General features: G+C 55.2%; 1 protein-coding gene across 2 annotated transcripts in view; it reads left to right on the plus strand.

Annotated features, from left to right (window-relative positions):
- Positions 1-13283: 13283 nt before the first annotated feature.
- The window catches only part of ADGRG1 (adhesion G protein-coupled receptor G1), a 37308-nt gene continuing 26253 nt past the window's right edge, over positions 13284-24338 (plus strand). The window contains exon 1 of one of the 2 annotated variants that reach the window (XM_055331959.1): positions 13284-13357. The gene's annotated coding sequence lies outside the window, so the exon portion shown is untranslated. Of the gene's footprint in view, positions 13358-20023; positions 20394-24338 lie in introns of those variants that run through there. The other variant, XM_055331960.1, reaches the window with a different exon arrangement.

The following is a 24338-nucleotide window of genomic DNA, read 5'->3' on the forward strand; positions in this document are numbered from 1 at the left end:
GATCCTAAAGAAAATATTAGGTAGATATTTGGCAGATTTGATTTCTAGATTTGGAAAAAACTGAGAATGAACTTGCCTGCCGGAAGTTAGGGCGACTGGGTCTGGGTTACCCCCTCCCTTCTTAACCACACAGGTTCAGGGAGGAGTTTGTCAGCCCCAAGAGAGAAGTCCTTTCCCAGAGGGGAAGTTGGCCTTCCTCCTGAGCCAACAGGCTTATGCTGCTGTGGGTTATTTATTTTTCTGCAAATGTTATCAGTGTGCTACATGCACACTGTTTAAAAAGAATCATGGTTGCCTGGGATGGGAATGGAAGGGAGGTTGCCTGCAAAGGGGGCATGAAGGAACTTTCTGAAAAGATGAAGATGAAGATATCTTGACTGGGGTGTTTGTTACATGAGTGTATGCATTTGTCATCAGTCTGTACATTTCAAATGAAATTTTATTTTTTTTAATTTTTTTTATTTATTTATGATAGTCACAGAGAGAGAGAGAGAGGCAGAGACACAGGCAGAGGGAGAAGCAGGCTCCATGCACCGGGAGCCCGACGTGGGATTCGATCCCGGGTCTCCAGGATCGCGCCCTGGGCCAAAGGCAGGCGCCAAACCGCTGCGCCACCCAGGGATCCTTCAAATGAAATTTTAATGTGAAATTTGGTTCATAAGTAAATAAAGCTGTTTTGAACGCAAAATCAAAACCAAAGCCACAAATATTCATTTATGTCAGGAGCCACTCATATTTGTTGTCACATCTGAGTTCTGAGGCCTATACTTCCCTGCACTATTGTGTATGCTGCTTCCCACTCAGCTGTTATTTTAGCTGCTCCCCAAACCAACATTTATAGAGCTCTTCCGTGTGCTAGTCACAGCAAGGGTGCTTAAAATGTCAGAGTTACATGTGGCAAAGGGATATCACAAGTCAGCCAGGAAATGATGGATTAATTAGTAAATGGTCTTGGGACAACTGGCCCTCCATTTAGAAGGAAATAAAATTAGATCCCTATCTCATATCATATACACATACACGAACAGTCCACATGGATAACGGATGGATTCAGTGTTAAACAAGAACTGTGAGAGTATTAAATGAAAATAGCGGAGATTTTAAAAAATAAATTCTAACTAGAAGCAGCCAAGACATGAAACCTAGAGATCATAAAGGAACGTTACCTTTGACTATATAATAATGGAACACTTTCTATGACCAAAGACACCAAGAATTTAGCTAAAAGGTATGCAGTAGACCACCAGAAAATATTGCCTCCTATGTATTAAAGGATTAAGGATTTTGAAATGCAAAGAGGTCCTATAAATCAATAACAAAGTGACAAAAAGGCCAATTAAAAATGCACGAAGGTGGGGCGCCTGGGTGGCTCAGTGGTTGAGCATCTGTCTTTGGCTCGGGTTGTGATCCCGGGGTCCTGGAATCAAGTCCCACATCGGTCTCCCGTGAGGATACTGCTTCTCCCTCTGCCTGTGTGTCTCTGTCTCTCTCCATTTCTCCTATGAATAAATAAATAAAATCTTAAAAAAATAAAAATGGGTAAAGGATATGAAATTTGTTTCATGCAAGAAGAGATACGAATGGATAATAAAGTTAGGAAAAAGTGTTTGATTTCCTTCACAATTACAGACAGGGATGTTAAAACAATAATGTCACCCCTCTCTGGATTAGCAAAGGTTAAAAAACATTGATGTGGGTAGGGGAAAACAGGCACTTTTCTCCAGTATTGGTGGGAACCTAATTGGTACTACGATTTATTTTTAAGATTTATTTATTTATTTTATTTATTTGGGAGCGAGCACATGAGACTGTGGGGTGGGGGGTGGGGGGCAGAAGGAGAGGGAGAAGCAGACTTCCTGCTGAGCAGGGAGCCCAGGACCCTGATCTTGAGTGAGCCGCCAGCCAATTGAGCCACCCAGGCACCCCTTAAGGTAGAACTCTGAAGTATGGCTGCTACAGTTAAGCAGTATCTATAAAAGTTTGAACTGCATAAACCCTGTGCAATTCAACCCAACAATCTCTCTCTTAGAAATCTGTCAGCCGAAGCTACTTCTGTGTGCCCCCAAATACGTATGTCTTAATTCTTACAAAGCATATTTTACTAAAAATTGGAAACTGCCTATGTTTCCTTCAAAAGGGGGTTATGGAAAAAGAATTTTCTATTTGGTGCAACAGGATTCTTGCAGCACTTTGAAAGAATGAAATAGAACTCTGCGTACTGATCTGGAATGATACCCATTATATTGTGGCAAGAGAAAAGAAAGCAAGTTGCAATAACTATGTATGGCATGATAATCGTGTGTTTGTGAAACAATTGCAAATATGAGTTGCAGGTATATATAAAGTAATAATGGCTCAAACACTGGAGTGCTTGCTGTGCATGCCAGCTACATGGGGTTATTATCACTGCTATTCTATAGAAAAGGAAACTGAGGCCCAGTGATTAAGTTACTTGTCCAAGGTGGCACAGCTGGTCAGTAGCAGAGTGGGGATTTGAACCCCGGCAGCAGCCTGACTCTGCAGCTGGAGCACTTGATCTTATTTTGGCCTTAAAAGCCCCAATACTTCTGTTAGCAATGGTGACCTCTCAAACAACACTGAACAGGCTGAGTTGCTTTTAATAACTACTTATAATAAATAAACATTAAAAAATGCAAACTGGTAAAAAAAAGCCTTATCAAAAGTCCGTTTCCTGCCAACGCTCCCCTCAGAGGCAACCACTCTAACAGTTTTAGTTCATGTGGTGGTTGCCTCAGTGCAATAAATAACATGCTTATACAGCTATTTTTTGATTTATTAACCATGGATATTATCTATTGACTTCTGCAAGCATTGGAAAAAAGTAAAATTAGCTTCTCTTTTTTTCTTTCTTTTCCTGTTATGATGCTGTTTGCTGCTCTGACTCTAGGCTGGACCCTGGGGTGGGCACCTCATCCCACTATTGCTAAGTCGAGGCCTATTGAGGCTCAAAGTCTAAAAAGGCCGCTTCAAGGTGGTTATGGGGGGTACTGGACCCCTGGTGTGTGCATCTCCAGGGCCTGGCTGTTTCTGTGACGCCCTGTGGCCCACCCCATGGATGACAGTGGTACACTCCTGGCCACCTCCCTCTGGCGGAGGCTCAGCATGGCCGGAGTGGAGTGGCCCTGGCTGAGTGCCCACAGGAGGCCATCCGGAGGTGTCCCCCTGCTCAGAGGCAGGAGCAGGTGTGTTTACGGAGTGGCAGGTGCAGCCTCCTGGTGCTTGGCCAGCTGAGGGTTTCATTCTCTACCACCAAGAAGCCTAGACTTTGACCCTTTGGGGCCTCTGCCTTCCAGATCACTGCTCCCATGTACCTGACTCCTCTGGTGGAAAGGCTGAACCGGTGATTGAGGCTAGTGGTTGCCTGATACCCAAGACCCTTAGAAAGAAAACACCACTCTCCCATTCCTTGACACTGAAGTCACCTGGCCGGAGAGGCTTGAAAAAAAATTACCAATATGGCACCATCCCAAACCAATTAAATCAGAAACTGTGGCAGCAGGCCTTGGGTCTGGAAAGGAGGGGAGCCCAGAGAGGGCAGTGATTTGCCAGAGGTCAACAGCAACCTTGGGATGAGTACATAGGAGTCCAGGTCTACTAAAGACCTGTTTAGTCTGGAGAGAAGCAGGCTGAGTGGGGTCAGTGAGGAAATTCAGGGCAGAGGCAGCTTCACGGCTGTGGGGACAGAGGGGTGGTGGCCGCCCTGCCAGAGGGATGGCCGATGAAAGAGGCAGGGTCTGTGTGTGCCTGCCTTCAGGATGGCCTTCCTTGTGGGCCCTGCACGGCAAAGACGGGAGGGGAGGCAGGCACAGCCATGCAGGGGGCCACATGGACCGCACTCCAGCTGAGCCAGGCCACAGGTCTCTGACCTCAGCTAGGGCTGCGTGTGGGGGTGGCTGAGGAGCCCCTGCCAGGGATGCAGGTACAGGTGGGCTTCTACATGGCAGGGGTGAGGAGGCAGGGGCAGGGCTCTGGGGGAGGGCATGGAGGAGGCAGTGGGGGCATCGGGGGTGCAGGTAGGGAGGTGGGGAAATGTGGCAGCATGGCCCCAGGCCCCAGTGCCACCCCTCCCCCGACCTGAAACCTGAGTGGGGCCAGCACCCCCAGACCCTGCCTTCTGGCTCTCAGCAGATGGGGGGCATCACGTGAGCAAACCCAGCAGTCAGGGAACCAGGGGCCTAGGGACCAGGCAGATGGCAGGTGGGGAGGGGGCAGGCCTGGCACAAAGGGGCCCCTCAAAAGAGAGGCCCTCGGGGAGCCCTGCAGATTCTGGGGTAAGACTTGGACTGCTGGGGAGAGGGGAGGGGCCGGGGGTGTGGGAGGAGCTTGAGACACACAGTTTGGGGGTCCTGCCCCGTGCCAGCCTGCCCTGGCATAGGTGGGCCGAGGCACCTGGCCAGGCCCCTCCGGCCCCAGACTCTCCCTGGCTCCTTGGAGGCTTGGCCTGAGCTAGAACGTCCTGGGCCTCCCCTGGCCTCAGACCCTGGTGGGCCCTGGGCTCAGCGCTTTGCACGCCCCTTCATTCCTGCCAGGCGGGTGCTCCTGATGTGGCCACTTGAGAGATGAGGACACTGGGGCTCGGGAGGCTCACCGGTGACCAACTGCTTGTCTTTGGGGCTCTAGAGTCTCAGATCTTGTCCGCTGTGCTCCCCTGGCCCCCTCAGTCGGGGGGCGGGGGGTTCCTGAGCCGGGCCGGGTTCCGTGCTGGGCACCGGAGAGCGTGTGCCCTTGTCTCAAACCCCAAGCCCGCACTCTGCCGGGGTGTCAGGACCTACAGGGATAGCAAGGCGGATCTGCCTGGGGAGAGCCCTGGCTGTGTTCCTCTCTGGTGGCGTGAGTGTGGGCGCCAGCCTCGGTTTCCTCATCTGGACAAAGTGGGTAACAACAGTGTCCACTTCGGGGGGCTGTTGTGAACACTAAGGAGTTAATGCAGGGGGCTGTTTGGAGCAGCCCTGGCCCACGGAGGGACGGACTGACAGATGGACGTTAGCCTTTATCCTGAGATCTCCACATCGGGTGGGTGGAGGCACTTGGTCCCGTGGCCACACTTAGCAGGAAGGGAAACCAGAGGATGATATTCTGAAGAACCACAAGGCCCTTGAAAAGCTGAGGCTCTATTCCTCTAGGAGGGACAAGTGGCTATTGGCAAACACCCAAAATATCTGACCTGGAATCCAGAGGTTGTCAGCTGGAGGGCCATGGGTGGTGTCTGTCCCCAAACAGGTTTTTTTTTTTTTCCCCCAAACAGGTTTTGACCCATTTTCAAAGGGCTTTAAATCCATTCAAATTCATTCTTGACTTTTAACCATTTAAATATTCACATAAAAATCATATTTCTGGCTTCTCTTGAAACACTGAAGGATCAGCCTTCCCTGAGCCAAAGCCCTTCAGTGACGCGGGTTGGAGTTGAGCATCACTCCGCAGGATGGCCCGTGCTCTCCCCGCCCCGCCTCCCACCTGCTCTCACTGGCTTGCCCGGCCCCCGTGGGCCCTACGTTTGTAGCTCCTGCCATCAGCTGCTGCAGACAAGGACGAGAATCCGTGCTAGCTGTGGAAGTGGACCTGCGCCGTGCCGTGCTGGGCTGCCCTGCAAACACAACACCCTCTCTGATTCAGGAGCTGCGCCCCTGCACTCCCGTTTCCTCCAGTGGAGTTGCCTTCTCAGGCTTCAGTTCTGACGCGGGTTAGGAACTTCAGAGAGGTACCAGTTGCTTCTCCTGTCAGCTGTTCTGAACATACACCACAGGAGTTGCACACTTTGGGGCCAGCCACAGCGTCCGGGGAGCATCCCCCCACCGCGCCCTCTGCCACAGTCCAACATTTGGTTTTGGGCTCTATTTATATACATTGATGTACATAGATACCAACGGGTTTCATTTTGTTGGTTTTATTGTACCAACTACATTAGAACAACCATTATGGAAAAAAAAAACTCTAAAATTGAAAGAAACACCCACAATCTGAACAGCAGGCTTTGCTCCCCAGCCGCACTACCTAAGTGCTTGCTACGTGTCAGACACCCATGAAGTAGGAACAGGTACAGATGGGTAAACCGGGGCACAGGGCTGCTAGGCCACCTCCCCAAGGTCACACAGCTAGTATGCGATAGAGCTAAGATGTGAGCCAGCTCCGGGGTCCCGCACTTACCGAACTCCTCAAAGTGGCTTTTCCATTTCTCACATCCATGCCTAGATCTAGAACTGGCTTGACCTAGAAACACAAAAGCAACACCATCGTTCACTCTCTACAGAGCATTTCTGAGTAGCCCCGGGACCCACCCTACCTCAGAACAGACAAATAAACTCCTGAAACAGGGAGAGACATCACCTTCTCTTTCTGCTTATTTTCACCAAATTTAGCATTAAAAAGCACTTTTATTTGGTCATGGCCACATGAGGAGAGAGTGGCCAAGTGTCTCAGTTTGTCCTGGTTTCCTGGGATGCAGAGCTTTATTTATTTTTTAAAGATTTTATTCATTTATTCATGAGAGACACAGAGAGAGGCAGAGACACAGGCAGAGGGGGAAGCAGGCTCCCTGTGGAGAGCCCGATGCAGGACTCGATCCCAGGACCCCGGGATCATGCCCTGAGCTGAAGGCAGATGCTCAACCACTGAGCCACCCATGTGCCCCTATCATGAGGTCTTTAGGGTAGGCCCTAATCCAGTAGGACTGGTGTCTTATAACAGAGGGGAATGTAACATATAGATACATGGGGCGAATGTCACCTGAAGATGAAGGTGGAAATCAGGGAGATGCTTCTAGAAGCCAAAAAAGGCCAAAGATGGCCAATCCTAAAGGGAGGGGAGAGTATGCAACAGATTCCCCCTCACAGCCCTTAGAAGGAAGCAATCCTACCTTGCTCTTGGACTGTCAGCCTCCAGAGCTCTGGGACAATATATTTCTTTCTTTTTTTCCTTTTTTTTTTTTTAAAGATTTTATTTATTTATTCATGAGAGACACAGAGAGAGGCAGAGACAGGAGAAGCAGACTCCATGTAAGGAGTCTGACATGGGACTCGATCCCGGGACTTCAGGATCATGCCCTGAGTCAAAGGCAGATGCTCAACAACTGAGCCACCCAGGTGCCCCTGGGACAACACATTTCTGTTGCTGAAGCCACCCAGTCTGTGGTCCCGTGTTGTGGCAGCCCCAGCACGTAGATCACATGTGCTTCTGAGATTATTGATGTCGCTGGTAGTGGTATAGCAAGAAGACCGCAGAGCACTGAGCTGCGGCACGTCTTGTCCCAAGTCCACGTTCAACGCTCATATCCTGAAACTGGCCACGTGTGAGCCCTTAGACTGTGGAGACCTGCAAATGCTACACATCAGCCCTTGAGTTACTGTTTTGTTGGTTGTGTAGATAGACGTAAGACAGTGGCGGAGAAAATGGTGATGAGGCACATTTCTCCCAGTGTGTCGTGTCTGTGGTCACTATATCATGAACAGCACAAAAGGCTGAAAACTATGATCCCCTTCGGCAGTGCATTCCAAAGCCATTATCTGAGTCAGCAAGGATTCTAGGGCTTGAAGGCTATTGTCCAATTCTGTAGAAAATCACCCACGTCCTTGATGAAGAAGTGAAGTTCTGACATGTCTTTGTCATTTCACTTTTGTCTCAGCAGTGTCAGTGACAATGTCACTGTTCATGTCCTAACAACACTCAGAGAGCTCACCCCTGGAGAGGGATGGAAGGCCGGCTCCAGACCCAAGGCTTCAGAGGGCTAATGGGTAGATGGACAGACACACTACCTGATGGACGGGCAGATGGTCTGCTTCCAGCTCTGAGGGTAGACCAGAGTCCCGGACAGGGTGCAGGGCTGCCCTACTCTCTGCCCAGGGTACATCTGTAGGGTTCCTGCTTGGTGCCTGGTACCTCTCTCTGTTAGGACCTTGTGGTGTTAGCAGCTGAAGCTTGACCCAGCCTTGACCAATAGCCTTGGCCTAATCAGGGCAGAGTCTAGTTGTTCAGCTACTCTCTGAAATATATATTGATCCCTTCATCCCCCTGTTTAAATCCACCCATGGCACCGCCCCCCCTCCACTGCCCGGGAACCAAGATGGCACCTCCATCCCTGTCTTCACAGTGCTGCTCTTCAGCCTCATTCCTCTCGTCTTCCTGCTCCAGCCACACGTACCAGCAGCCTAGCTCCCCAACACTCTGAGCTCATTCCCCGCTTCAGGCCTTTGCATATGCTGTTCTTTATGCCCCAGGCTCACTCCTTCCAAGGCTGGCTCCTCTTTATCCATTAGGACCTTGTTACAAGTGTCACCCCCTCCAAGAAGACTTCCTTGATTACTGGCTAAATAAAGCAGGTTCCCTGTTGCATGCCATCTTTGTCCTTTTGTTTTTTGATTTGCTTTCTTCATTGTCCTTATGTTATATGTCATTATTTGTCTTCATACTTAGTGAATCACTTAATTTATTACTTCATTGATTTTTTTTTAAATCCCTCATTCCATCAAACTATAAGCTCCATGAAGGCAGGGGTGGTGTGTATCTCCCATTCACAAACACCAGTGCGAGGCCTGGCACTCAGTGGACACTTAGAACATGTTTGTTGAATGAATGAATGAAATACATTTTCTGCAGAGCTGCACAACATAGAGATAAATCAAGGTCCAACAGAGCTGCAGGTTCAAGTCCTGACTCTGGCACTAACTGGCAATGTGCTCTAGCACAGGTTACTAAATCTCTTTGGGCCCCAGTCTCTCTTCTGTAATAACAGTACCTCCTTCATAGGATTGCTATGGGGATTAAATGAGTCAAGCCATTCAGTTTTTAGGAAAGGGCCTAGCATACACCGAGGTGCTCTCGAGAGTTGGATGTTAGTGTTCTTGAAGGTAAAATGCAGGACTTTTACGATTCAGAGGCTAACTTCCTATAGGAAAGAATGGGATAAATCCAAGAGGGCTTCCTGGAAGAGAGGACATTTGAAATGGGTCATGGCGGGGGTGGGTGAACCTTCTCTAGGGGGAGAAGGGGATGGGGAGGTCAGCAGAGAGGAGGAGCACCAGGTCCCAGGAAGAGACCCACAGGCAAGCCAGCCCTGCCCTGGGGCTGGATGAGATGCCCCTGATGCTTCTTGCAGAGACCGACCCAGCACGAGCTGTGCAGTTCTCAACCCACAGCCTCCCTGCCCCCACGGCCTTGACATTTCATTTGTACCCATTTCCTGTGTTTGGTTTGTATACAGCGAGGGCTGACTCTGAGGAGACATGGGGAGGCCTGGCTGAAAATGCTCTAGGAGGAGATGACTCAGTTGCCCCAATACCAACCCTGGTAGACCTGAGTCAATTTGACATGGGGCAGATCTGGAGAGGCCCCCCTGGCCTACCCCAGGACTGCTCCCACATGTCACGGAAGCTAAAGGTGTGGCCTGATGCCATCGAGTCATGGGCTTGCATGAATCCGCTCTGAGTCTCTGGGTTGCCCTTGGTCTCCTCATCCATATAATGGGGGCAGACACCCCTTGGAGTTGCTGGGGTGCTGAAATGAGTCTTGGTGGGCATGGTGCATTTTAGAGCAGTTTCTACCCCGGCTCCTTGTGCCATTCGTTTGAAAACACTATAGGACGGGTCCTTGTATTACTCCCATTTCACAGACGGGGAACGCTGAGGCTCAGAGGTGGGCTCTACACCACACAGCCAGGGAGTGGCAGACTCAGGACCCATCTCCAGATGAGGTGCAGGTGGATGATGAGGTACAGGCAGCACCTAGAAGGGGAGAGTGACCAGAGGCGGGCGGCGGAGGATGGGCTCCTCCTGGGAAGCGGGACGCTGTTGGCTATCTTTCCACTTCTTTCTGGAGAGGCGGGGCGTCCCAGGACAGTGAGGACAGCGGGGGGCTGAAGAGCTGCGGCTCCTGGCTCCTACGCTCACCTCTGGCCCTGGAGGCCACCTTCTCCCCGAAGGTCACAGTGGAGGAAAGTTTTGCTCTTATTCTGATGGAAGGAGCAACTCCATTCAACAGAGACACAACAGCAAGGACCCGAAGGGGCTTTACAAGGCCAGGAATTTAAATCCGCATGTCAGCCACTACTGGTATAGCACTTTGAACGTTTTCTCATTTAATCCTTACAACTCCATGGATGGATACTCCATCACCCCCATTTTGAAGGTAAGGAAAGCAAGGCTCAGCAAGGCAAGCGGAGCTGCACCCAGCACCCAGGCGGTCTGCTCAGAGCTCCTCACCTGGTTGCAATTATGTCTCCAGCGGTGTGTTTTCCAAAACATAAAGCCCTGGCACCTGGTAGTTACTCTGTAAATGTCAGATTAGTGAATAAAAACATGAAGTAGTAAAAAGATGGCTCATATGAATTAACCTGTGAGGAGAAAATGATTTTATTTTTTGAGAAAATGATTTTAAAGACCATTTAGTCTTCCCCACGGAGGTGGTGGGTGTTTTCTCTGGGACATCCCAGCTGAGCACCTCCTTAGTTCCCCCCTCCGGGGGATGGGGAGCTCACTTTTTACTTTGTGGGTAGTATTAGCTCTCAGAGGAAGTGCGGACGCTGAGCCTGTGGTCCTACTAGAGCGCAAGAGGTCAGAGCTGGTCAAATGCCTCTCCACATTTCCCTCTTTTTTTTTTTTTGTTTTTTTTAAACATTTTATTTATTTATTCATGAGAGACACAGGCAGAGGGAGAAGCAGGATCCCCATAGGCAGCCCCATGTGGGACTTGATACCAGGACCCCGGGATCATGCCCTGAGCCGAAGGCAGACGCTCAACCACTGAGCCACCCAGGCGTCCCTCCACACTTCCCTCTTGTCTAGATACAGGAGTCTGCATTTCCTGAGGCTCCCTGCTGAGCAGGGCTGGGGGAAAGCAAAGGAAGGCTAGACTTACCCAGGACAGATAAAGGGGCCCAGTCCTGGATCAGACCCCCTGAATATGATCCCAACCCTCACCTCCCACCTTTACCCTTAAAACCTACATTAAAAAGTGTCTCCTATCTCATAGGGTGGAGTCAGGAGTCCATAGGGGTGTGTGGGCGTCCTGGAGACCAAGGCCCCAGCCCTGCAAATGCTCCACAGATACCTTCTTCAGTGGGGCACATTGCTGACCCCAACCCTTTTCCTCTGGAAGGCAAGCAGGGCAAAGGCAGATGTCCTCATTTAAGAGATGACCTAAGGCGCAGAGAGGTTGAGCAACTGCCCAGTGCACCAGTAAATGAGGGCGGAGCCAAGGCTCCAGTCCTAGCCCCGGTTGTCTTGGTTAGCTGGTGATTATATCACTGCCAGGGGCCCTGAGAGCAGAGTGGAGTGGGGGGACGGAATCTGGGTGCTGGGAGTACAGGAGTCACCAACAGGTATCCCGGAAGTCACGGGGACTCCCTTGCTGTCCTTATCAGGGTGGGTAGCATCAGGGTGGGGGCCACGGGTACAGCTCTCAGGGCCCCGGGGAAACCCTGGGGCTTTAAGAGTCAAGCTGTCTTCCTGCAGGCCTGTTTCTCTAGTGCCCCTCACCTGTGCTCAGCCCAAGGGGGGGGTGGGTGCGGGGAAGCTTCCTGCCGAGCAGAGCAGTCATGCCTGCCAGTGGGTAGAACAGAGGCAGTATAGCAGTTGGCAATTTGCCAGGCAAACAGGGCTGAAGGGGTGATCTGGAACCAGTAACCCCAGTGGGTCTGAGCTGTGGTCAATAGATCAGGCTTTGGATTGGGCTTCTCCAACACTCCTCTAGACCCGGCTCCACCCCATTCCCTTGCCATCCATCCATCCTTCCACTTTCCTCCTCTTATGTCTACCTTGACCCTTTCGTTCAGCTCTGCCCACCTCCTCCTTGTTCCTTAGGCACCAAGTGCCCACCCACCACCGGGCCTTTGCATGTGCTGTCCCTGCCACCAGAATGCCCTCACTCCAAACATTGCGCAGTCTGCTTCCCTTGCTACATCCAGTCTGTGCTCAGAGAGAATTGAAACCAAGCCCTCTCTTTTCTTTCCCTTCCACCTGTTTGACATTGCTCCATAGTTCTTACCACCGGATGTAGTTCATATTTATTGGCTTATTAATTAATTCTCTATCTCCCTCTCCAGCTCTAAGAGGGCAGATATTTTTGCGTTCTGTTCACTGCTATAGCTCCTATTGCCCAGCATGCAATAAGCATGCCCTCAATTTAGCACATGCTTATTGCCCTCAATAAGCATGTGCTAAATGTGTGGCCAAGTCCATCACCTGTCTGGCTTCCCACCTGCCCATCAACCATTTCATCTCCCCACATTTCCTCTGTCACCCACCAGTCACCCAGAATTTCTTTGCCCCAGGCCCTGTGCTGGGGCTTGGGTTTGGTGATTTGGCAGGCACACAGATAAGAAGGGAAGAATTCTGACCCTGGAAATGGGTCCCAGGTAAGGGGGTGCCCAGGAGGCTCTGGGAGGTATACATGGGGTGGGGAGAGGTGAGGGAAGGCTCTCAAGGCACAGGATACAGACTTTGTTGAATGAATCCATGCCTGCATGGCATCTTGGAAGAAGTGATGTTTTGGGCCTCAATACTGGGGATACTGGGAGTACGGGGTGGAATCATAAGCTGCCTTGGGGAGAGGGTTCCTGACTGAGAACTTTGAAAAGACCCAGCTTGGAGAACTACTGGTCTGAGGTGAGACCAAAGGGTCTGGGCAGAGGCTGGCCAGGCACCAGGCTGGAGGCCAGTGATCCAGGAGGCTGGATGGGGTGTGCCCAGGGACCCCATGGGAGCCTCTTGGGTGGGGCAGGGCCTGCCTGGACCACTTGCCTCTGTACCACCTGGGGTACCTGGAGCAGCTGCCCCAATCCCTCCTGAGGAAGAAGCTCCCCTTCCTGTCCTTTTGTCTTAGTTCCTGCTTGGTGTCCTGCAGGAGGCTGGTTGTTCTGAGAGTAGAGACTGGGTACCCCATTCCCCATCCACCTGCAGTCCTTTACTGCCAGCCTCCAGCCAGGTGTGGGCTGCTGACTTGTTTTTCTTCTAAGCAGGTAAGCCTGGGCCCAGGCTTCAGGTGGGGCCTGAATTCAGGGAGGCGGCAGGAGGGAATATGGGGCAGTACCTCCAACAGGGACTCCTCCAGGCTCATCCAGGGCCCACGGGTGGACCAGCAGCCCATGCATTTGGAGGGCTGAGTGGACCCCAACCCCATGGAGGGTGGAGGCAAGGGGCACTCAGCACCCAAGTGGCCAGGGCAGCCCCTGCAGAGAAATCCAGGAATGGGAGGGGAGGTGGCAGCCAGCCGGAAATGGCTCAAGACAGGCAGGCGGAGCCTTACCTGGGACGGCCTGCCCAGACAAGCTCAGACTGGGTGCCCGTGCGCCCTGGGAGGAGGTAGAGGGGAGGAGGCAGTCCGACCAGGGGTCTACCCAGACTCGGAGGTAAGAAGCCGCTGCTCCCTGTTTATGGTGGAGGACAGGGCAGGAAAATTTAGCAAAGTTTGACTCCCAGCGTGGCCCACTTGACCTTGGCAGGCTCTCAGGTCTAGTTCAACGCCCTGAGGGCATGTGGAAGGCCTGGCCCTTGGTCTGCTTGGGGTTCTGGGCTGATTTGGAGGCCCTCGGTGTCTTGGGGTTCCGTTGCTGCTCTGAGCATGGGTGGGGCACACTAACGCAGTAGTTGTTTTGGTGGAGTTGGGGCAGGGGGGTGCTATGTATGGTTGAGGACCAAGGTGAGGCTGTGAGCCCCAGTGCTTGGATGGGAAGGCAGGAGACATGCCCCAGGTGCCTCCGCCAGCTTCGACCCCCAGCACCTAGAGCCTGTTTCCTCCTGTTATCCCAGGGGAAACCGGTTTGGGAGCAGGTTGGCCCAGGCTGTTTGTCTTGACAAGGAAGAGAAAGGCAGCCTGCCCTGGTTAGGAGCAGAGGGGACAGGGCCCAGGCCTGGGGGCACGCCTGCCCTGTCTGGCCAGCACAGGACTCTTTGCCTGTGATGACAGTCCTGTGGTGGCTGAGGACACCGGGAGAGCCATCACAGAGGAGAAGACCCAGCCCTGCCTGTCCCTCCAGGGCTCCAGGGCCAGGGGCTTCCATCCCTGGCTGGTGTCCCTGTCTGTACCCCGAGGGGGCTGGGCAAGGGCCTTGGTGTGAAAAACAGAGCCGGGCTGCACGGGCTACCCCCGCCCCCACACTGCTTGTCCTCCAGCCCCACGTGCCAGCCAGCCCCAAGTGGGCGCCTGCCGCCGGGAGGGGCCTGGCGTCTGGCCAGCTCTGCCCCACCAGCCCGGCTTCCTCGGGGAGTGTGGGCGGCAAAATGGGCCCCCCACGTTCCCTCTGTTAATTAGACAGCCCTTGCTAATGAGTGGCCCTCGCAGCTGCTCCATTACGCCTCCTGTGCCATCTGCGCCCCCGCACTTAGGGGGACACCCCGGCGGCTACCTGACTCCTGGGACAGACAGGCGTGTGCAGAAGGCAGTGCTTCTGGGGGGTGTTGTGGGGTGTCTCCCGGGGCAGGAGGCTGGGTGCTCTGGGGCTTTCCACAAAATATGTCCAGTTCCAGCTCTTTCTTTTGCTAAAAAGAGAACTGGTAGCAGCTGGAGTTCCAGGTGAGGAAACAGGCTCCCTCTTTCTGCCCAGGTGGGCTCCGGCGGCCAGCACCTTCACACGGCTCTGTGCGGGGCACCGAGAGGTGTGTGTGGAGGAGTAGGGGTGGGGCACACGGCAGTGGCCAAAGCTGAGACCCTGGGCTCTGGGGACACTACGGCAGTCAGAGCTGGACAATGTGGTGTCAGGTCCCCTGCGGTGCTATTTGAAGGACTTTGGGACCATGCTGGGAGGAGTCTAAGTGGGGCAAAGGGCAGTCTGGAGTCTCCCAGTCAGTGGGTCTCCCCCACCCGGGGTCCCCTTGGGAGGAGTGGTCCTCTCCACTGTCACTCTGAGGAGGGGCTGTCCTGCTGGCTCCAGAGGCCAAGTGGGAAGACAGCGCCCAGCCCACCTAGCTCCAACCCCCTGAGCTACGAAGGGGGGCCTGATATTTACCAATGGCTAGGGCCTCTCCTGAGGAACTCAGGCCTCTAGATGCCCGTCCCTGCACTTGTTTCCTGTGGCAAGAGTGGCCCGGGCTGGCCGGCATGGACCTCGGGGTGGGGACAGAGATTCTGGATCATCTTGGGAGAGCCCATCCTTGCCCTGGGCTCAGGAGGGCTTCTGACGGCTGAGAGGCAAGAACGTCGCCAGAATGACCTTCCAGGCCTGTTCTGGCTGGAGTCAAGCCTCCTGCCAAGTGCCGTCAGGGGCTGGGCTGAGGTCAAACATTCCGTCATGCCGGGGAAAGAGGGGGCGGCAGCTCTGTCTACCTTCTGTCTCAGGCAGCTGGGCACCCAGGTGTGCCTACCTCCTGAGGAGGTCAGCAGGGGTGATCCTTGGATCCCAGACAGCCCGACCCCTGTGAGGACCTGCATTCTGTAGTGGCCTCCTCCCAGCAGGATAGGAACAGGGGGGATGTCTGCCTGCCTGCCTGTCTGTGCTGGGCCCAAGGCCACTTCTTGTTTGTATGAGGTCAAGATGCCACTGGGACTAGGAAGAAGTCACTGGGGAGTTTCAGGGGACCTTGAAGTCAAATTCTGGCTCAAATCCTGTGCGACCTTGGGCTGGCTCCCCTCCCTCTCTGACCCTCAGTTTCCTCCCCCCCTCAAATGGGACAAAGCCTCCTTGGCAGAATCATGGGAGAGAAACGAAAGTCACTTGCCTGGCACACAGCACTCAATAGGGGTGCATGAGCCATGAGTCTCAGACCTTAAGGGGGAAGGGGTGGAGAGAGCAGTGCTGGGACAGGTGTAGAGGCAATTGGGGAGTGTCTTTTCCCTGACCACAAGCTCCAGAGCTTTTGAAATCTGAGGCAGGTGAATGTGGGCTGGGCACCCGCTCAGCTCCACCCTCAAGGGAGCCAACTGGATCCAGTCTGTTCTTGGAGCTCCTAATAAGGTCTCAAAAAAACGGGGATGGACCTGCACGGTCTCTGCCCTCCTGTTTGCCTGGCCTTGCAGTCTATCCTTGCAGTTGGCACTAACCTCTTGTACCCCAAGCCTGGGCTTGAATCTCCATTAGACTCGTCCATTTTAACGGCCCATGGTGCCCCATGCTCTCCCAAGTCTTAGGTATGTCAGGCTCCCTGTTCCTTCTCCAGCTGGGGGAAGAACGGTGGGTGGGGGAGGCAGGCACAGGGCACACAGCTCTCTTTGTGAGAGTGGCTGAGTCACATGGGCAATGCCATCCATGCTGGGCCCTGGGGCGGCTGTGACGAGAGGTGGTGTTATCATGAGGCTACAGCTGCCCCCGCGCCTGTGGCCAGGAGGCTTTCCCACGAGAACAAACAGGAAAGTGTCTGGGAGAACCGGCTGCAAAGCATGTGGTCTGGATCCCAGGACCCAGGTTCAAGTCCTGGCTCTGGTGCTGACGTGCTGTGAGGCTTTGGGAAACTTCTCTTTCTCAGCCTCAGTTTTCATCTCTGTTAAATGGGAACAATCATCATTCTCTAGTAGAGGAGATGCTGGATGTGAGAGGCCTTTGCAAATGGTGGAGTGCCAGGCCTTTGGCATCTGTGTTGACTTTTTTTTAATATTTTATTTATTTATTCATGAGAGACACAGATGCAAAGACAGAGGGAGAAGCAGGCTCCCTACAGGGAGCCTGATGCAGGACTCGATCCTAGGACCCCGGGATCATGACCTGAGACAAAGGCAGACATGCAACCACTGAGCCACCTAGATGCCCCATCGGTGTTGACTTTATGATAACTGCCCCAACATTGGCCAATGTTTGTTGACTACCTACTGTGTGCCAGATGGGGTGCTTGATGCTTTATGAGGCCACTTTATAAGGCAAAGGGACAAGTCTGGATTTGAAGTCCTTTTGTCCAATAAAAACCCACCTCCAAGCAGGCAGTGGTTGCCTGTGACCCTTCCTGCAGGTAGGCACAGCTCTTCACTGTCTGCAAGCCTGGCTCACAGTGCCCTGGGTGGGGGTTGAGAGATGGAGAAGGGAAAAGGCCTCTCCCCCCAGCTCTGTGATAGCGGGGCCCATGGAGCTCTGTCCTCTTACCCTGTCCTGGGGGCCATGCGTGGTTGCAGATCTGCTCCCACCTGCCCGGCAGTCCTGTTTCTGTTTCATGTTCAGGCTGTTCTGAATAGCAGAGCTCTTGCAAGTACATCAGGGGCACTCACTCATGCCCAGGCTGTGAGCTTTATGCATGTGGCCTCATTAATTATTATCTGTGGTGTTGGCGTTTTCTCCACTTGATAGGGGAGAAGGTGGATGGCTGGGGAGACAGCGCCTGAGTCACTCAGCTGGCAGAGCTGCAGGAGAGCCAGTTGGCCTGGGCCCAGAGCCCAGGCTTCCAGTCGCTCTTCCATCCCTTAAAATGAAAACCCTTTTGCACCTTCCCCTTTCAGCACTCCCCACCCTGCCTCTGGCTTGTCACTGGCCAGTAATGCATGTGACTTCCTCCCGGCTCTAGGGACCTCAGCCCTTCATCGCTGAGCTCCAGCAATGTGTTTCCAGTGGACTGTTAGAAGGCTCCCCCATATGTCACAGAGACACCCCCAATCCCCTGTCCCTAAGGGCACCCTCTTCCTTGCCTCCCAGACATCTCTTCATCCCCCTGGCCTTCACATGTGGGGTAGGGGTCCTTGCACTGCTTCGGGTTTCTTGGACCAACGTCTCTCCTCCTCCCCCTGCCTCTATGTCCCCCAGTATCCCACTGGACTTCCCCTCCACCCAGATCATCCACATGACTGGCGTCAGCCCCTAGAGTCCAAACCAGGATTCTCTTGCTAAATTCCTTTGTGTCTCCAAAATACCAGTGGGACCCAGCCCACAGGTTTGGGGGAATGAAATGAGAACAATCCACATAAAACAGAGCATCTTGCACAGTAAGCCCCATGGACACAGCATCTCTTATCAGTGCTGTTATTAGTACTAATAATAGGTACTATTGTGATTAATACGAATTTATGGGGTTTCTCATTTTTGACCCCCAGAGCACTCTGGGAACTCCGCAGTGTCAATAACTGACTCTCAGTGTCACCCTGATGTGAGCCAGACTGAGGGCCAGGTGGGCCTGCTGTCTACCCCTGCCCTGGAGCCTGGCACAGCGCCCAGCACAGAGCAGGTCTCCGAGAAGCTTGATGGTGACTGGGCAGGCAGAGCTCGGCAAGCTCTCTCCTGCCCTGGCCAATCCACCACATAGGCCTTTCTGGCATGGCCTGAGTGGCAGCTGGCTCAGGCTTCTGTGTCCCTTGCTCAGAGGTCCAGCTTGGGGTGCCCCTGCCATCTGCAGAGAGAGTGGTGCCTCCAACAGTCCTCCTGCATCCTGCTGGTCTGCACCCTCTGTGGGGGGTGTGTGCTGGGGGGACTGCTTCCTGCTGGCTTGGACCTGGGGGAAGAGCTGAGGCTGCCCCAGCTACCAGCTGGCCTGGCCCTGAGGGACTCATCTTGGAGAAACTGAGGCTCAGAGGTAGTACTTGCTCAGGGACACTGCATGTCGGGGACTCCACATCCTTGGATAACTCACTTCCACTCCCTTGTTTCCTAGCCATCCCTGCCACCCTTACCCCTCTGCATGAACTGGCCCCTCCAGCCCTGGCAATGAGCAAGTGCCCACGGTGACCCGGGAGAGAACAATGGGCCACACACAGGCCAAGCACCCATAGTGCCTGTCTGCTGAGGGCATCAACCACAGCCGCCCGGGGGGGCTGATAGCTTGGAGGGCACAGCACTGCTTATTGGCAGCTCTGGCCAGGGGGCCTCCCTGCACCTCACCATCAGCTTTGTTGCCTTCCTCCTCCCTTGATCTGTGCAGGCAGATGAGGGGTACACCTCACCCACAGCGGATTCCTGGCCTCTTAGACTGCTTCCATTCCTGTTGCATCAGGGGACTTTCCCAGGTCCCTTTACTAGAATGCAGATCCCTGCACAAGAGAAGGGGTCTCTAGGCCCTGAGCATCTGCTGTGTCCAGACCCCATGCCAAAGGTCTGGGGAGGCTGGATTCATGAGTGATCAGGAGAGCCATGTGGAGCCAGACCGTCTGGGCCTCCTCCCAACTCTGACACTTGCCAACTGTGTGACCTTGGGCAAGTGAATTCCCTTCTCTGAGCTGCATTTCTCCACCTTGTGCTCTCCCTTCTCTGTCACCACATTCACGGCGAATATTTGTTGAGGACTCATCACGTGCTGAGCACTGGCCTGTGCAACATGTTTTCCTCCTCATCACTGTCCTGTGCTGCTGTGGTGATGGTGGGAGGGAAGATTCTGGGATGCAGTAAATGGTCAGTAAATGTCATCATTATTGTTATTATTGTTGCTGTCATCCCTAACCCTCATTATATTGTGAAATTCCTATGGCACCTTGACTTGGGAATTGGGTAGGGATGAGGGAAGGCAGGGAGTTCCAGCTCTGCAGGGCGGGCCCTGAGCATGAGCCTTCTGGCGCTTCCGCTTCCGACTCCCAGGGTGGCTATGCGTCTTAGCAGCGGGAGGGAGCTGCTGACAGAGGCCAGCAGCCGGAAGAGAATGCGGGCATCGGGCCATTTCCAAGTGTCTCGTTTTGAGCTTTTGGAGGCACCAGGAATGGTTCTTTTTCACCCGGGCCTCAGTTTCCCCTTTGGCCCAGTAGATGTACCCCTAGGGCCTCAGAATCTAGAACTGAAGTCCTAGAATGTTGAAACTTAGGGAACATGAAGATGGGTCCCTTGGCTGTGGCAGCTGAGGCTCAAGGAGGGCTCAAGGTGGTCAGCTGTGCATGGCCCGGCTGGCCGCATGCCAAACCACTTGACCCCCCCCCCCCCCCCCCCCCCCCCCCCCCCCCCCCGTCCTTCCAGGGCTTTCCGCTCTGCCGGTCAGCGGCGGCTCCTGTCTGCTGCCAAGGAGCCTAGACTCTCCTTCAGGAAGGGGCAGTTGTCGCCTGGGCTGGGGGGGGCAGCATCTGTGGGGCTCATCGCCATGGCAACCCTGGCTTCTTTGCGGGAACTTTGGGGAGAAGAGCCCCGGGCGGAAAGCGGCAGATGGAGGGCGGGGAGGCAGGGTATCCCCAGCGGGGCTGTCTGTGCCTGAAGCCGGGCACCTGTCCGCCGGATGGGTGGTGAGGCCAGGCGCCCCCTTGCCCAGCGCTGAGTCATGGGCATCCCCCAGGGTCACCGCCAGAGCTCCCTCGGCCCTGCCCCCCTCCCACTATGAGAAATCCGTGACTCACGTAAGGTCCCGTCATCCCAGCCAAGCTAGGGAAGGGAGGAGCCCGGCTGGGGCAGGAGGGGGGCGTCCCCCCCAACACACCCGCAGCAGCCGCCTCGCCGCCGGCCTCCGCAGCTCCTGCCGCTCGCGCCTCCCACGCTCGCCAGCGCGCCCGCTGGGGGCAGCGACCCGGGCTGGGGGCAAAGGCCTTCCAGCCGCCTGGCCCCGCACAGGACCTTCCACTGGCACCAGGTACCAGATCGAGCGCGTGACGGCAGGAGGGAGGAGGGATGGGGTGTGTGGCGGAGGGTGGGGTGCTGGTGAAACGGGGAATTGGGAGGTCTCTTGGCGGCAACCAGGCTAGATAAACACTGCTGTGGGGGGGGTCTCCAGAGTTGGCGGTGGATGGACAGGGAGGTGTCTCAAAGGGGACTCGGCGCCAGAGGATGGACCCTCTGAGCGCTAGTCATTTGTTAGCTAGAGAAACTGAGGAGCAGATTGGTATAGTCCCCAGGTCCGGCAAGCTGGGCTCTGCTCTCTGGCCTGCGAGGTCACTTCCCACTCCTGCTCCCACTGCATAGGTGGGAGAATGGAGGCTCCCAGGTGGCTTACCCAAGGTCATGTATCAAGTCTAGGGATGAAGGGCCAGGGTCCCTGGCAGAGGACCGTGCTTTTGAGGACAGCTTTGCCCACAGATGCCCAGTGTGGGTGCCAGGTGCCCAAGTGAGCCAGGGGCAGTCTGACTCCCATGACATAGGCCACTTTTGGTAGGAGGTGGTCTCAGCTGTGGGGTCTCAGAGACAGTTCTGGAAACTAGAGGTGGACTGATGGGGGAGGAAAGGCTGTGCCTGGAGCCCTCTGCCCGCTAACAGGCCCCAGTGCTTCCATTGGGTTGCACTCATAGAATTTCTCCCCAGGTGCTACTGCAGCGCCCACCCTGTTCCAGTGAGGGGCATCTACTGGTTCCTGTTCTCCCCTCTTCCCCACCAAACCTCCTTCCTGTGAGGCTGAGCTGGGGTCTCCCATGGCCCCACAGGAGGGCCTGGTGCTCATTTTACTGAGGAGGGTTGGGGGACATGTATTGAGATGGGCAATTCTCACCCCACCCCAACTTCCATCCTGTCTGTAGCAGCTCTGGCCTAGCATAGGTGGGATGGGTCGGAAGAGCCCTCGTGGCTCTTGAGGGCCAAGGAAATTATTCATGTGAGCATTTTTTGAGTGCCTTCTGTGTCCCTGATGGGGGTGGGGTGGGGGCAGAGAGTGAGACAATTAAGGTGTCTTAGAACTCATGAGTGGTCCAGACTCTGAGCCAAGCCCCCCACCCCCTCACTGTAGGCACCCTGAGGGCAGAGGTGCTTTCTTAGGGTTGGAGACAGAGTAAGAAGAAGCCTCTCCTGCCCTTGAGAGCTACCAGCTGCTGAGTTGGCTCCCCAGAGCCCAGGCCAGGGTCCTGTGGGAACTTTCCTGCCAATGTCTAGAAGTTGAACTAATTTTGGGGCCAGACCTAATCTGCCTTTGTTTCAGGGACCCTGGGGACCTGAGATATAGATCCACCTCAGTCAGAGCACCTTGCCCTGCTTCTCTCTCTGGGCCTCAGTTGTTCCAGCTGCTAAATGGATACGTAGGGGTTATGATACCTGCCCTGCCTCCTGTGGTCTTGGGGCTTAACCCCAAGAGTGTCAGCTTGTAAAGCACACCACTACGGGCATGGTCTGTAGGGGAGAGGCTGTGCTAGGCTGGCTGCATGCCCTGTTGTTGCTGGCTTCAGTGCTCTGGGCCACTGGTCAGCCTGGCTGTGACACCTTCTTGTCTTGTCAGGGAGACAAATAAACAAGACAGTGAGGATCTGAGGCTGAGGAGTGACATAATGTTGCTAGTAGAGGGGAAGAGAACTTTCTGAGCTGGGAGGACCTGGCTGGACTTGGAGCCAGGTGAGGAGGGGTAAAAGGGTTGATGCGCATGTATGAGGATTGGGTGGGGGCTATTTTGGGCAGAGGCTACCGCATGAAAAAGGTTTGGGAATGATGAGAACCAGTTAAGTGGGGCAGGTGATGGCACTGGAGACCTGCCACAGGTCACTTTATAGGGCCTGGATTGCCAGGCTGGCAGGTACCAATATGCTCTGCAGGAGGAGGAGTGGCATTGTGGCCAGCAGCCAGGTCAGATGGGTGCTGGGTGGGGGCTGGGTGCCCTGGCTGTGACCCTGACAGGATGGGGAGGGGAGGGGTGGGCTATGATGCCGGGTGGCCTGGCTGCCCGAAGCCTAGGCTGTGGAGCTCATCGCTTCTGCTTGGGAGGCAGCTTCACGGCTGTGGGGACAGAGGGGTGGTGGCCGCCCTGCCAGAGGGATGGCCGATGAAAGAGGCAGGGTCTGTGTGTGCCTGCCTTCAGGATGGCCTTCCTTGTGGGCCCGGCACGGCAAAGACGGGAGGGGAGGCAGGCACAGCCATGCAGGGGGCCACATGGACCGCACTCCAGCTGAGCCAGGCCACAGGTCTCTGACCTCAGCTAGGGCTGCGTGTGGGGGTGGCTGAGGAGCCCCTGCCAGGGATGCAGGTACAGGTGGGCTTCTACATGGCAGGGGTGAGGAGGTAGGGGCAGGGCCCTGGGGGAGGGTGTGGAGGAGGCAGTGGGGGCATTGGGGGTGCAGGTAGGGAGGTGGGGAAATGTGGCAGCATAGCCCCAGGCCCCAGCGCCACCCCTCCCCCGACCCAGAGCGGGCCGGCACCCCCAGACCCTGCCTTCTGGCTCTCAGCAGATGGGGGGCATCACATGAGCAAACCCAGCAGTCAGGGAACCAGGGGCCTAGGGACCAGGCAGATGGCAGGTGGGGAGGGGGCAGGCCTGGCACAAAGGGGCCCCTCAACAGAGGGGAGGGGCGGCCAGGCCCCACCTCTCCAGGCTAGCCCTCCACCGTCGTCGGGTCCTCAAGCCTCACCGGGCATTCCTTGAGGCCCTCGGGGAGCCCTGCAGATTCTGGGGTGAGGCTTGGACTGCTGGGGAGAGGGGAGGGGCCAGGGGTGTGGGAGAAGCTTGAGACGCACAGTTTGGGGGTCCTGCCCCGTGCCAGCCTGCCCTGGCATAGGTGGGCCGAGGCACCTGGCCAGGCCCCTCTGGCCCCAGACTCTCCCTGGCTCCCTGGAGGCTTGGCCTGAGCTAGAACGTCCTGGGCCTCCCCTGGCCTCAGACCCTGGCGGGCCCTGGGCTCAGCGCTTTGCATGCCCCTTCATTCCTGCCAGGCAGGTGCTCCTGATGTGGCCACTTGAGAGATGAGGACACTGGGGCTCGGGAGGCTCACCGGTGACCAACTGCTTGTCTTTGGGGCTCTAGAGTCTCAGATCTTGTCCGCTGTGCTCCCCTGGCCCCCTCAGTCGGGGGGTGGGGGGTTCCTGAGCTGGGCCGGGTTCCGTGCTGGGCACCGGAGAGCGCGTGCCCTTGTCTCAAACCCCAAGCCCGCACTCTGCCGGGGTGTCAGGACCTACAGGGATAGCAAGGCGGGTCTGCCTGGGGAGAGCCCTGGCTGTGTTCCTCTCTGGTGGCGTGAGCGTGGGCACCAGCCTCGGTTTCCTCATCTGGAGAAAGTGGGTAACAACAGTGTCCACTTCGGGGGGCTGTTGTGAACACTAAGGAGTTAATGCAGGGGGCTGTTTGGAGCAGCCCTGGCCCACAGAGGGACGGACTGACAGATGGACGTTAGCCTTTATCCTGAGATCTCCACATCGGGTGGGTGGAGGCACTTGGTCCCAGAGACAGCTAGTAACAACCCAGGGTGCTGGAGTGGGGGCAGGGGGGCCTTCATCCTGCTTCCCCCCTGGGGAGAGCTGGGGCCACCTGGGCTCTGGCAGGACCTACCCCTTCCCCCTCCCGCCTGATTTGTGTTTTCGTGGGAAGGTCAGTGGGGTGGGCATTGGGCTTCTGAGCTGCTGCAGGCTCAGGCTCAGACAGTTTGTGGTACTTGTGGCAGTTCCAGGAGGCAGAGATAAAGGCTGAGCCCCAGGGAAGCTGGCAGAGCTTCTAGGCATCGCTGGACAGGGCTCTACGTGACAGGGAGGCGGCCTCGGGGGCTGAGGCCTCGCTGTCTGGAAGCCAGGCCTGCTTGGCTCCCTGCAAGGCTGGCGGCTCTGCGGCTAATGGCTCCGGCCTGGCTCCCCGGGTTCAGGGCTACTTACGCTAACTCCAGATGGGTAACAATGAGAG

Source organism: Nyctereutes procyonoides, unplaced genomic scaffold, assembly GCF_905146905.1.
Source record: "Nyctereutes procyonoides isolate TBG_1078 unplaced genomic scaffold, NYPRO_anot_genome, whole genome shotgun sequence".
Taxonomy (NCBI): Eukaryota; Metazoa; Chordata; class Mammalia; order Carnivora; family Canidae; genus Nyctereutes; species Nyctereutes procyonoides.